This window comes from Calidris pugnax, unplaced genomic scaffold (genome assembly GCF_001431845.1).
Source record: "Calidris pugnax isolate Ruff unplaced genomic scaffold, ASM143184v1 scaffold118, whole genome shotgun sequence".
In the NCBI taxonomy this organism is placed as follows: domain Eukaryota; kingdom Metazoa; phylum Chordata; class Aves; order Charadriiformes; family Scolopacidae; genus Calidris; species Calidris pugnax.
In genome coordinates, this window is record NW_015090855.1 from 778,382 (window position 1) to 790,887 (window position 12,506).

The 12,506-nt window shown below is 39.0% G+C and overlaps 1 protein-coding gene across 7 annotated transcripts in view; it reads left to right on the forward strand.

Annotated features, from left to right (window-relative positions):
• Positions 1 to 4,172: 4,172 nt before the first annotated feature.
• Positions 4,173 to 12,506, forward strand: part of NCOA3 (nuclear receptor coactivator 3) — a 79,897-nt gene continuing 71,563 nt past the window's right edge. For 5 of the 7 annotated variants that reach the window (XM_014943704.1, XM_014943709.1, XM_014943710.1 and 2 more), the window contains exon 1: positions 4,173 to 4,297. The gene's annotated coding sequence lies outside the window, so the exon portion shown is untranslated. Of the gene's footprint in view, positions 4,298 to 4,507; positions 4,940 to 12,506 lie in introns of those variants that run through there. The other 2 variants (XM_014943707.1, XM_014943706.1) reach the window with 2 other exon arrangements.

The following is a 12,506-nucleotide window of genomic DNA, read 5'->3' on the forward strand; positions in this document are numbered from 1 at the left end:
CTGTATGATAGGAATGGGCACATTATCTTGCTTTTAAAAGCACAGTAACAAAAAATCCTTCTTTAGCTGATACAGTTTACATTTTTTTCTTACTGAAGTTTTGAGTTGGCTGGTGAAGTGGAACAGAGCAGAGGTTGTATGGCGGCGAAGCGATATGGGCAATAGTGTTGCTCTTCCCAGCTCCTGGTCAAGTCCACTAAAAACTGAAATAATTCAGAGTAGGTTCTAAAAATGTAGGATGTTGACTGGGAGCTGGAGTTTTAAGCAAGTTCTGAGAAATGCTGTCTTGTTGGATATTGTGTTGTTCTGAGTAAATAATTACTTTCATTATTTTGTTGGTAAATGAATTGGGATGGAGAAGGCAATGTTTCATCTGTTTGTTTCTTAACATTAAAATGGGCTGCTGCTTTTACCACAAGGTATTTCTAGTAGTTAAAGAAATGGGTAAAAAAACCCCCCACTGATACTGTAAACTATGAAATTTTAGATACTTAGCCTTAAGCCTCAAGAGGTGGAACTGAGCTTATCAATTTACTGACCATGAACAAGAGATAAATGTTTATAAACTACTATGATTGTAACATTTCTTTGTTACAATTACGCCCTAAAATTTTTATATGGAGTTACCCTTTCAGTGAAACCAGCAATGTACTCCAGGTAACATTGACTGACTGTGTGACTGACTGCAAAAAATATACTGCTTGTTTTTAATTCCCCTTAAAATGTATTTTTATTTCAGTTAATTGACTTGTCTTTTTTCTGGTTAAATATCTACTGACTAGTGTTGAAGTCTGTTGTTTTTTAAAAATGCATTATAAAAGATGAATTTGCATCAGTATAATTTAATTGTATAAACTAAAATTGTGGTTTAGTGAAAGGCTACTAAGATATCATAAATTATTTTGTTGAAAAGCTACAGTTTGTTTTGCATGTTTTGTTTTACAGTATGTTTTACATAAGAATTTGATGATTATTTAATGTATAATGAATAATCCGTAGCACGAGCCAGGTTTTCAGCGTATGTAAGGTTCTGATTATTCACTTGATAAGATATTGCTAAAGAAAACTTTCTCCATTTAAAAAAAAAAAAGTACTCTAATGATGTATTTCTTGTCCATCTCATTTTAGTCTGTAATCTTCTTTAATTTCCTTTGTTGCCATTAAGTAATCTGTTTTATCATTATGCTAAACCACTTACTCTTCATAGTCTCATCAGTTAGACAGATTAGCCACACAAACTGGATTGCTAATCTAGGAAGAAGATATGTATATACTTAGGATTTGTTTAAAAAAACCCAAACAAACCAAAACACACTCCAGTTGTTCAACATTTTTTACCCATTTCCTGTCAGTGTTGGTTTTCTCTGCTGCTCATTCAGTGCCAGAACAACTTTTCTTTTCAGTCCCTGTGATGTCTATATGGTGATTTCAGGGTCTTTTGTACACCAGCTATTCTTGCCAACCCCAGTCAAGCCGTCTGCAACCATGTGTTGCAAACTATGAGTTAGTGTACAGAAAAAAGGAGGGGGAAGGGGAGATTTTAGGTTTGGGGAAGCAGAGAGGGTTGTTTTCTTTTGTGTTGTCTGTTCTTAATTCGGGAAGGGAGGAGGGGATGGAAAACTACTTCTGTCCCCCCGAAAACATCATAGCCTAGAAATGATGGTGGTTTGTTTTTTTTATCTGGGAATATTGTTACTATTTCCTTGCAAAACATTTCAAAAATTACATTTTTTAAAAAGATCCTATCAATAGATGGAATGGAAGGAAATTTAAGCTCATGCAAAACTTCTTATAAAGACTGCTTTTTAATCATAGTGGGGGTTTTTCTGTGTCTGAGCAGAGAACAATTAAATGGACTGAAGAAATGGGATGTTTCTCTTGCGCTAATTGTCCAAACATAAATTGGTCTTGGAAATTTTAGGACTCAAATCAGTTATGTAGAGAGATGCCCATGTAGAAGAGAAAATGTTTTTTGGACATGAGTAATAGCTGTTGGAAAACCATGACTGACTGAGTTATTGACAAAATAAAAATAAATGGCAGTGCACAAAAAGTGAGCTTTGGGTCACGTTTCCCTAACTCTGCGCTTCCATTGGCCTGTTTTTTTGGCTAAGAAAATGTTGGGATCAGACTTTATTTAATTAATACATTACAAAAGTTCAGCTTAAAGTTAAGTGTGTCTCTTGTGTACATCTTTGGGCAATTTTTTAATACATATAGGCTTCTAAAGACTGCTTTAAAAGGAATATGCACCAGCAGGTGGAGCAAATAGATAAAAATGTTAAATGTTACAGTTCTACAGCTATGTTTACTGTGATCAGCTTCTACAAAAATTCGGGGGAGGTCTTAGTAATTTTTGTAGAGCATCACATGTCAATGAAAAGTGAAAACAATTTATCACTGTATCCTTCATTACATAAAGTCAGACCTAACTTTGAAGTTATCTGCTTATAATTGCTAAAACAGAAACCAAAGGTTGAAAGGGAAGAAAAAGGTACACAATATTTGTACTCTGTTGACACCAGGAGTTTATCAGTCATGAGTATGAAGTGTCATAGATGCAGTGTAACTACAATTTGAAGACCTTATGGTCTGAATGGAAAAAAATATTAATAACATGCAGTTTGTCCAAATAAAAACCGTACAACTGAACTGCTGCCTCTCCTTAACCTATTTCTCCCTGGCTAACCCCTCCTGATAAATGCTCTGTTGCAATTCATAGTGGAAGAAGAGAACAGCCTGCAGGAAAAGATTACCTGCAATGGAAGAAGTGGAATTGTTAAACAGCAGACCTCACACTTTCAGGAAATGCAAGAAGACCTCACTCCTTGTAAGGTACCCCGACACCACGAACTTTCTTCTGCTGTGATAACACGACAGAGAAATCTGTCTCTAACAGTTGGTTAAATCTGAGTTCATAAATACAAACAGACATTTAAAATTGGTAAATTCTTATGTAGTGTAACTGCAAGGTAAAATCTAAGGTTGAGCTTGTTTTTTTCCAGAACTTGACATATTTGAATTTCTTGTATCTCTGGACTTTTTTGGTTTTCATTTTGGAGGTAGCTGGAGGCTCATGCTGTACCAGTAACTTGCTCATAGCTGTCCAACACTAGGTTGACCTATTTTTTTATTTGGGAATTACTGGAAGGTGTACTTAATAGCTTTACTTGTCTGTCCATCTTGAATACTAATTGTGCCCTGTAATGAGCTCTGTATGAATAGCTTGGCAGAACTTAAGCCCATGCATTTTCATTATTTCACACTGTAAAATTAATTTGCCAAATAAAGAGCATTTTTATATGGCTGCTTTGTGAGTACCGAAAACTGAGGTATAACATGTTCTCCATGCACCCTGTTTTAGTCCACAGAGTTTTAAATTATTGTTTTAAAAAAGTCTATGGAAAGAGGATTTATGGAAGCGAGGTGGCATTGGAAGGAGATACTCAATGATGCCTTCACACCCTTGCCTTGCTCTTCTACAGATGGCAAGTGAGTTGCTGTTACAAGTTAGTGTGAAAACCATCCTTGCCGTGTACCTCGAGAATGATTGATGCTATTGATGTTCTCTTTAACTTATATCCCAACCTGTTTGTGTTTTATTAACCATTCACTTGACTGTTTTTTTCGTTACTGAATTGGAAAAAACAATGCCTGGTGTAGCAAATGCCCCAAAAACGTTACTTAGGTGTAACTTTCACCTCAGTATTGTGATTGAGTGCTGCGTGCTGCATTGATACCTTATTGTATTTTAATTCTTCGAGCGTATAAAACGCTCTTTATTGAACGGGGACCGCTCACAGCCGCAGTGCTCCGTACCGGGCCTGGGGAGTGTCGGCCTCCACAACCGGTGCGGCGGGGGGTCCTGACACGGGGAGCTTCCCCTGGGACCGCTTCCTCGAGCCCGTTTGGGATTTGCCCTCCTGGGGGCAGGGCTGGGAAGCACCGGCGGTACCGAGGGGCCGGTCCCAGTACCGGGCCGCCGCCCGCCACCCGGCCGCGGCGGCAGCGCACGGGCGGGGCCGCAAGGTCGCCTGGGAGCGGTGGCTCGAAAGCCCGCCGGGCCCAAGCGGGCACTACAAGTACCGTGATGCCCCGCGCCGAAGGGGGCGGGTCCCGTGAGCTCCCGCGCGGGGCCGTACTACAGGTCCCACAGTGCCTCGCGCCGCCTGGTGGCCCCCTCTCGGGGCGGCTGGTTCCTATTTAAATCGAGGCAGGGAGGAAAATGGCGGCGAGAGGCTGAGTGTGGGGGAGACGGGGAGAAGGAGACGTAGCTGGGCTTTGGCTCCTTTCCCAGGTGAGTGGGGTTTGGAGGGAGGGAGTAACGAGTGGAGGGAGGAGAGTTCTTGCTCTGGTTCCCCCGGTTGTGGCGGCGGGGTGGGACTGGGATGGGGGGAGGGAAGGGAGCAGCTTGGGGCTGGCCCTGAGGGGCGGCTCTCTGCTCTCCCTCTCGCCCCCCTCCCCAATATGGATGTGTTTCCCTGAGGGGAGGAGGAAGGGGAGCGTAGACGGGCTGTGTGTGAGGAGAAACCCCAGGGCTGGTGATGAGCGGGTTCCCGGGCAGCGTGTAAATGCCTTTACCTCTTTCTAACCATTGTAACTTTAGCGCCCAGTGTAGTTGGAGGGGGGCATTCCTGAGGCAGCGGTGGGGGACTCGCGTGGTGAGTGTAAGGCTCCGTGTGCTTGTGCGATGCATGGCTGAGAAGGGTGGGTTTGGGTGGAGGTTCCTCGTGTAGCAGAGAGAGGGACTCGGGGTCGCTATGGATTTGTGCTGAGAATCGCCCGACCCTCTCTGTTTCTCAGCCCGAGTAGAGGGTTTTGGGGGGAAATACCTGGGTTAGAATGGCTCCGTCTGCCATTCATCTGGGCTTATCTGATGCTGAGGCGGTTCCAAAGACCTTGTTATCTGCATTCTCCTTCTGATCATCCTGTAGCCTCGGTAAGTTTCAGAGGTGACTTCTCTTGTATCTGGTAATAAGGAAAAGGATGGGAAATACTGCAAGAGGTTGAATTCCATGCCTCTTATCCGTTTTTGCCTCGTTGCTGCAATGAAACTATACTGTTGAGGGACGGAGAGGAGAATTTTATTTTTTTTTTCTCCTGAGGTCACATAGTACTGTAGGTATTAGTGATTCTGGGGTATAAACGGGTGGGGACGTTGTCTGAGGTTGACATAATTCCCAGAGTCCTCTTTGTTTGGTTCTAAAGTTGGTTCTGTTTGTGGTTTCTGCTCCTACTCTTAAGCACAGTCAGGTTTTCTTTTAAAAGAGACACTTCTTACTCTGTCAGCTCATCTACTGAACACAGTTTTAAATCAGTCTCTTTTATTCAGGCAGTACCTCCTTCCTTTTGAACCTGTTAAGAAAAAAAATCTGATTCTGCCTTTAAATATTTTAGATAAAGTTATCAGAAAATATTATGTTGGTCTCTATCTGGAAGAGCAAGACAAAACTAAAGTAAATCTGGAAGTGTGAGAGATAGTAATGTCTAGCTATATGGTATCTATAATACAGTTAAAGCAGACACTTAAAATAAGCTTAAAATTCTGTCACCACTGTTGTAAAAATAAATAATTTCCCGTGAAATATTTCCGACTTATAATGAGCTGCTACACGTAAGACAAAGATGTGTGTGTTCTAACTATAAATACAAGATAGCTTCATAGTAAATAGTATCCGAGTGAAAAACCCAGCATTAGAGCTTGGGTTTAGAGGAAACAGACAAAATTGTGGGTTGCCTTCTTTTTTTTTTTTTTTTTTTTTTTTTTTTTTTAATAATACTGGGAGAGATAACATTAAGTGTTTAGAGCTTGGGTTTAGAGGAAACAGACAAAATTGTGGGTTGCCTTCTTTTTTTTTTTTTCTTTTTTTTTTTTTTAAACTAGACTGTGCATGATAACATATAGTGATTGTATTTACTGTTAGTTGTTGTAATGTGCTGTTTAATTGACTCTTGTTCAGAATTTCATGCAACTCTGTTACTATTACTATTTTTTTTTTTTTCATTAATACCGATGGATTTGCTGATGGATATTAAGCCAGACATTGGGGAATAGAGGAAGTGATAGCAAACAGAACAAACCCAGTATTCAGCCCTGCTTTAAGTACCTTTCCTGATGCCAGTGTGCTGTTTGCAGTCTGCTTTTATTTGGCATATGAGTTGTGTAGGGCTTGGGTTGGTTCGTTTGGGTTTTTTATTTATTTTTTAATTCTTCACTTGAATTCCTTGTTCATCGTGGGTTTGGATATAACTTGGAAGTTTGAATTGTCTGACTTTTTTTTTTTTTTATTTTTACACAGTATAACTGAGACAGTATAGTTGAGACAAAATGCAGGGTGGGAAGGAGGAGGAAATCTATTTTACAATAGGATGTTATCTTTTGATCATGGGCTTTTTTTCATTGATAATAGACAAGAAATCACAGTCAAAACCTTCACGATTCATTTCTATGTTACAGTTGCATAGGAAAGGGTGTTTTGTTTTCTTTCTTTTTAAATAACTCTGAGAAAGAAAGGGTGTCTTGGTTATATTTGTCTGCAGAATCAAGCCATTGGTAGCATGTAAAATGATATTGGACACTACAGTCTGACACTGGAGGTTGCTTCAACTCCTGCATTTAAATGAGCCTCCCTTGAAGAGGTGATCTTGAATGACTGTATGATACAGGATTTTCTGCACTATGTTCACAGAAGCTTTTTGATTATGAGTATTTAGAAATATTTTAAATATTCTTCTGACTTGTTTTTGTACTAAAAAAATGGAGGGGAGGGGAAGAACAGTATTCTTTATGCCAAGGATATGAGAGGGTGGTGAAGAATACCTAAACCTGAATGCTGGGGCAACATGTCTGTGTGCTTTTTTCTCTGGCTAGATCTATTGATGTTTGTAAATGTACTCTATTAGGGAAGAGGCGATTGTGAAAGAATTTAACTGCTACTGATTTAAATCTGCCATGGAATATATTTCCACTCTGATTTTTATATGCTGTCTATAGTTAAGGTACAAATCCTTTTCTTACCCCATGTAAATGGGAGGTATACTTCAGATGGACCCTATTACTTTAATAATACTTTTCATTTAATTGGTGTCTTTTATTTTTAACTGACAGCTATCAATAAGCTGATATTCTTTGAAGTGGAACAAAATTAACTTGCCTCCAAACTCAGTCTTATGAGGGATTTTTAGTCTTTCACGTGCAGTGCGTGGAATTATTGTTGGTGAGGCTTTAGGATTTTAGATGTAGACACACGTTTTTCTTTTACGTTGTCTAGAGCCAGTCCTATTTCTGACATTGTACAGATGTAAGAAAAAGGCAGTTGCTATTTACATGAGGGAGAAGAGGGCAAGGGAGCCACCATTGGGTTTCTGTTCATTTTGCTTATACCCTGGAAATTCAGGCTTATCGCTGCTGCTGATAAGCTTAGGATATGGTGTAAGTTGCTTCTGAGGCTGTGACTGCTTTTGCAAAAAGCAGAGGTTATAAGGTCAGCTCTACAGGTATCTATCTAACTTTAAGTATTCCCTGACCTTGTGTGCTTTGTATGTGTGTGGGGTTGTTGGCTTTCTTGGTTTGGTTTTGGTTGTGACCCTACTACCCCACCTGCAAATTGTCACCTTCGCTGTTAAATGTGAGCCTGTTCAGATCAGGTGTAGTTAAATTGTTTGTAGTGTTCTTTGTTAGGTTATGGATCATTGCCTATTGGAAATTTTATTTTAAAAGCTTTCTTACCATCAAGTGAAGTTCTTTTTTGAAGATTACAGTAAACATGGGTATTGTCATAACTTGAAGTCTAAAAGCTTCATAACTGCATTTTATTGGTGAGATTGTTGTAGAAATCTGAAAACACTGTTGAAATTCTCAAGAAAATGTTGTAATTGTTAGGTCAGGGCAAGCAATTTTTCATCAAAGTTGCTACACATGTGGGTAAACTACGTAGCAGTTTAGCCCTGATTTATCAGGTGCACCTGAAGATGGGGGAGGAGGGAGAAGAGGAAGGCTGTGGAACAATATAACTGTTATACTGCTAGCCATAATGACTAGCACCTGCATTAGCCTTGGCTGAGAATGAGATTTTTGTCACAAAGCCTGAACCTTTTACTGCTTGCACACTTCCATGTATGTCAAGATGTGTCAGAGCCATTGAATGAGATCATCTAGTATCACAGGTATACCCAGAAGGATTTTCAGAGGCACATTTTCAAGGTAGGTTTCTATGTATAGTTGCACAGAATATTCTGTATGTGACTGAGTTATGAATTTTTTTTCTCATCCTGTTCTCTGATGTATGGAAGTGAGAAAATGAGTTGTCTGCTTTTACAAAGGCAATAGCAAAACAGGTTGCATGGCTAAAAATGTTATCAATAGAATACGTTTCTCTTGGGTAGTTGTAGCCTAACACTTCCCCCCACCCTTGGCGGTAGTAGGATGAGTACTGAGTGGAATAAGGCAGCAAGAAAAGGCAGAAGTACCTTTTATCTCCCTGGTCTCTTGAGACCATAAGGGTATTTAGTGCATAGATGAAACTTGTTCTTTGGGATTTGCTTTGTTTGCCTAGAATCTCCACAGGGCTACATGTGTGCTTTTTCTTGTGAGCTTTTAGGTGAGGTGGAATAGCATGAGATACCTTGTCTCTTGTGATTCCAGGAGCTTTCTCTCAGCAAACACAAATGGTAAAAAAAGAAATTTTCTGGAGTATTTTATCATTAGGTCATGCAAATGTGTTTTGAACAACATTACAAATATCAAAGAACTAAGAATGGATTGTGTTCCCTTCAACAAATAGTTCTCAAATTGCTTCTAATGAAAATCCTTTCTAATGTCATCTTCAGCCTGGGTTTTACTATAGTTAGAAATACATGAACAGGAACAGTTAATGAATGCGGGGAAGGGAAGCAAAAATGATTCATATGGAAACCACCAAGACTAGGAAAAAACAAGCCAAAATCTGTTGTCTAAAGGCTATTTGCCAGTTGTCTTTGCTGAAGAAAACAACTGGTAGATTAGATGTTTGCCTGTCACTTCCAGTGTACCAGTGCAGAAAAAAAACAGATCAGCCTGTGCATTCAAAACAATTGTCAAAGACTTTCTTGAAAGCTTAATCAATTTATTTAATGTTAAGCATTTCTTTTCAATGCCAGTGTTTGTCTGGGTCATGTCTGCAACATGTAATGCAGTACTTTCCCTAAGGCGACTGTAACAAAACTGTTAATACCTATATCGTGCTCCTTCCAGGTGTCTGTAGAATACTCGTTTATCTTTGCAGTTGACCACAAACTAGGCAAGACTTCAGTGTCACCATGCTGTGTCTAGGGAAGCATATCTCTTCTCTTCCTGTTACTGAACCAAGTTGTAGGTATAGTTGTGATGACATCATGTGATGCTGTATTAAATTAATGTTTTCTTAGAGTTACGAGGAAATCACCTTTATATGAATATAGATGTGTTAAATGTCTTTCCTTCTCTATACTCATTAACAGGTAATTTCAAACTTTAAAGGAAAACTCTTATCTTTATTCCAGATCATATAGTATGCTTTTATAAACAATTTAAATAGTATCAAATGCTTGTCATCTTAACCTAATGAAGAGGGAGTAGAAGAGCTTTAAGGCAAAGGATCTGTCATAATGCATAATGGGAAACTTTTAAAAGTGGTTATTAGTGGATTTTCTTCACAATGAAAGCTTTATGTTAAAAATGTTGGCGGTATCATAACTTTAACTCAGTGCTTTCAGGTAATGCATTATAAGTTATGGGACATCAAGTCCCTTAGGAAGAGTTGGTAGAGAATTAAAAAAAACCCAACACTCCCCGAAACCTCCTTCCCCTAACTGTTGATTCTTTTAAACCAATATGGAGGTTTAAAACTCCTGTTTTTCTAGAAACCTGAAGTTTCATAACTGTTGTGACAAACTTGAGAATTACTCTGTGTGTGGATACATGTATTTTTTTTAAAAGGTATAACTTGCTGATAATGTTCCCAGTCTACCAGATGGTGCAATATTGAAATGTGTTAGCATGGTAAAATCAAACTGTTTCTTATCCCATGCTTTTCTGAACCACACAAAGTGAGTAGGTAAACATATATATTTGGTCCACAAGGACAATGCAAAGCTGGCTCACTAGCACCAGTCATTGCAAAACTACTGTTGTAATTCTCTTATGTGCTGTTTTGGAGACTCACCTTTTTATTAAGGACTTAACGAGCATAACCTTGGGAAGAAATGTGAAAAATAGTTGAAGTGTTTCTGAGGTTTCACTCTGCCAGAGAATGACTAAGCAATGGAAGGTTACAGTGGTGATGTATGGGTTGTTTTCCATTTTGCTCATCTGAAAGCCTCTGAATTTCTGTTTTTCCAAGTCTTAAGTAGGTCTGTTACTGCTCTGAGCTCTAGCTGGAGCACAAGATATCAAGTGTAGCATATTTCTACCTTACATTGGCAAAGGGTGCTATTTTACTATTTACTTTCTGTGTAAATCAGTGAAATGTAACTTAAAAAAAATATCTTGTGAGGACAAAAATCTGTGGTATATAGATCAGCTGCTTTCTTGACTTACGTAAGCAATAGTTCACTACTTAAAAAAAAACAATAAGAGGTCTAAAAGAAAAGAGTTAAATTATTTTGGTAGGTCTAGAAGACTGCATGGGTTTAACACTTTGTTTTTAGTTCCCATTGGCCAAATATTGATGAACTGAGTGATTTACATATAGGTAATGGTGTGAGGAATGGTGAAATTACTCTTCTGGGAAGTCTAATAAAATGCAGTTAGAAGTTGTTAAACATGCACACCTAACAATATAAAATACAACAATTTGGTCGGGTTACTCTACGTGCTTTATGTTCTCTATGGTTACCTTATGTCTAAAACCAGAATGCCCTGCCTCACTGAAACATCCCGAAGTGATAGGACAGGTAATGGAGCAAGGAGTGCTTTGGGTGGCTTTTGTTGCTGTATTTATTAATGGAAGGATTAAGCAAAAGGCAGAAGTAAGACATTTGCCTTCCAAAAAAAAAAAAAAGTGATATGCATGTTGTCTACTCCAGTGTTTTGAGGAAACATTTTATTGTTCAGAACAGTCGATCAAGAGGACTGCGTTCTGTTCTTTCTGAACCAGTCTGAAGAACTACAACGTAAAACCCCAGGTACCATTCCCCTGGTTTTGCCTTGTGCACTCAAATTGTAATTCTAACACCTCACTGATCACCCTGTGGAGCATATTAACATCTTAACACTGCTGGGTTTGTCAAATACTCCAGTTGTTTTTTCATCACGTTCTCTGGAGGCTAGTGATTCACAGGAAAAGGGAAACTTCTGGGCTGCATGCTTTTTGCAACCAGCGCCTCTGTTAACCTAGAATGTCCATTTGATGCCCTTTTAAGAGGAAGGCAGTTCATTTGATCATTGCACAGAAAACTGGGGGGGGGGGGAACCCCAAATATCTATGCTAGCTGGAGTAGCTTCTGACCACTTTTGTATTACACTTGTGGGTTTTCTGTTGAAGACCCTAACTTTTGGTGATGCATGTTCGTACCTCATAAACAAGACTTGTAGAGGTGAGGTGTAGAACCAGGGCTAGCAAACTTGCCAGACTTGTATTGGCTGTGTTAGAGATGATAAGAAGGTAGTAGGGATGATGAGTGGGATCCAGCAAGATGCAAAATGAATGGAAATTTGAGGAAATCTCTATCACTTGATAGGGACAGGATCGCTTACATTATTGTGCACTTTATTTTCTGTTCAAATGTACAGCTACAAGGTAGGTTTATCCTGAGCATCTTCATCTTCTCTTACCTGTCTGTCTGTAGCTGGACCTCAAATGACCTCTATTGAGAAGTTAATATGTACTGTGATAGTATTTCAGATTGGCCAAGCAATGCTTTTGGTATATAAGCGAAGTTTTTTTTTCTTCCCCTGCCGCCCCATCTTAGCACTGCTTTACGTTGATGAAACTTTTGCTTAAACTAAGGATTCCATCGAGGCAGAAGTGTAAAGTTGTTTAAGCTGTACATTTGAGAAAGCTTTTTAAAAGTCTTTTAAAGCAGTGGAAATTTCCAGGCTTCACCAAAAAAAAGAAAAAAAAAAGAAAAAAAACGATTTGAAGTTCTGGTCTAATAACTGCTTTGCAAGAAGAGAGAAATATGAAAAGGAACCGCAGACATTCTGGATGTCAGCCTGTGAAATTTTCCACTATTTCCTTTAATAACATGCAGGCATGCTTATACTGCTGGAATTTCAGTTAGGAGTCTCATTCTGACTGAAACTTCGAGCTACTTGGTGGGCAAATGCTCCCTGAAAACCAATTATCAAGAAAAAGTTCTCACTTGTAAGAATGTGCATAAACCGCTCCCATGCTGGATATCAACTATTGATTATATTAATCTTGCCTTCAATTTCTTGTTTTAGAGTTTGTGTTAGCTGTTACTATTACTAGATAGTAACTGTCAGGTGACAATCCATTGTTTCTTACTTCTGATAGTAATTCTAGACTAATATTTCCAGTAAGGAC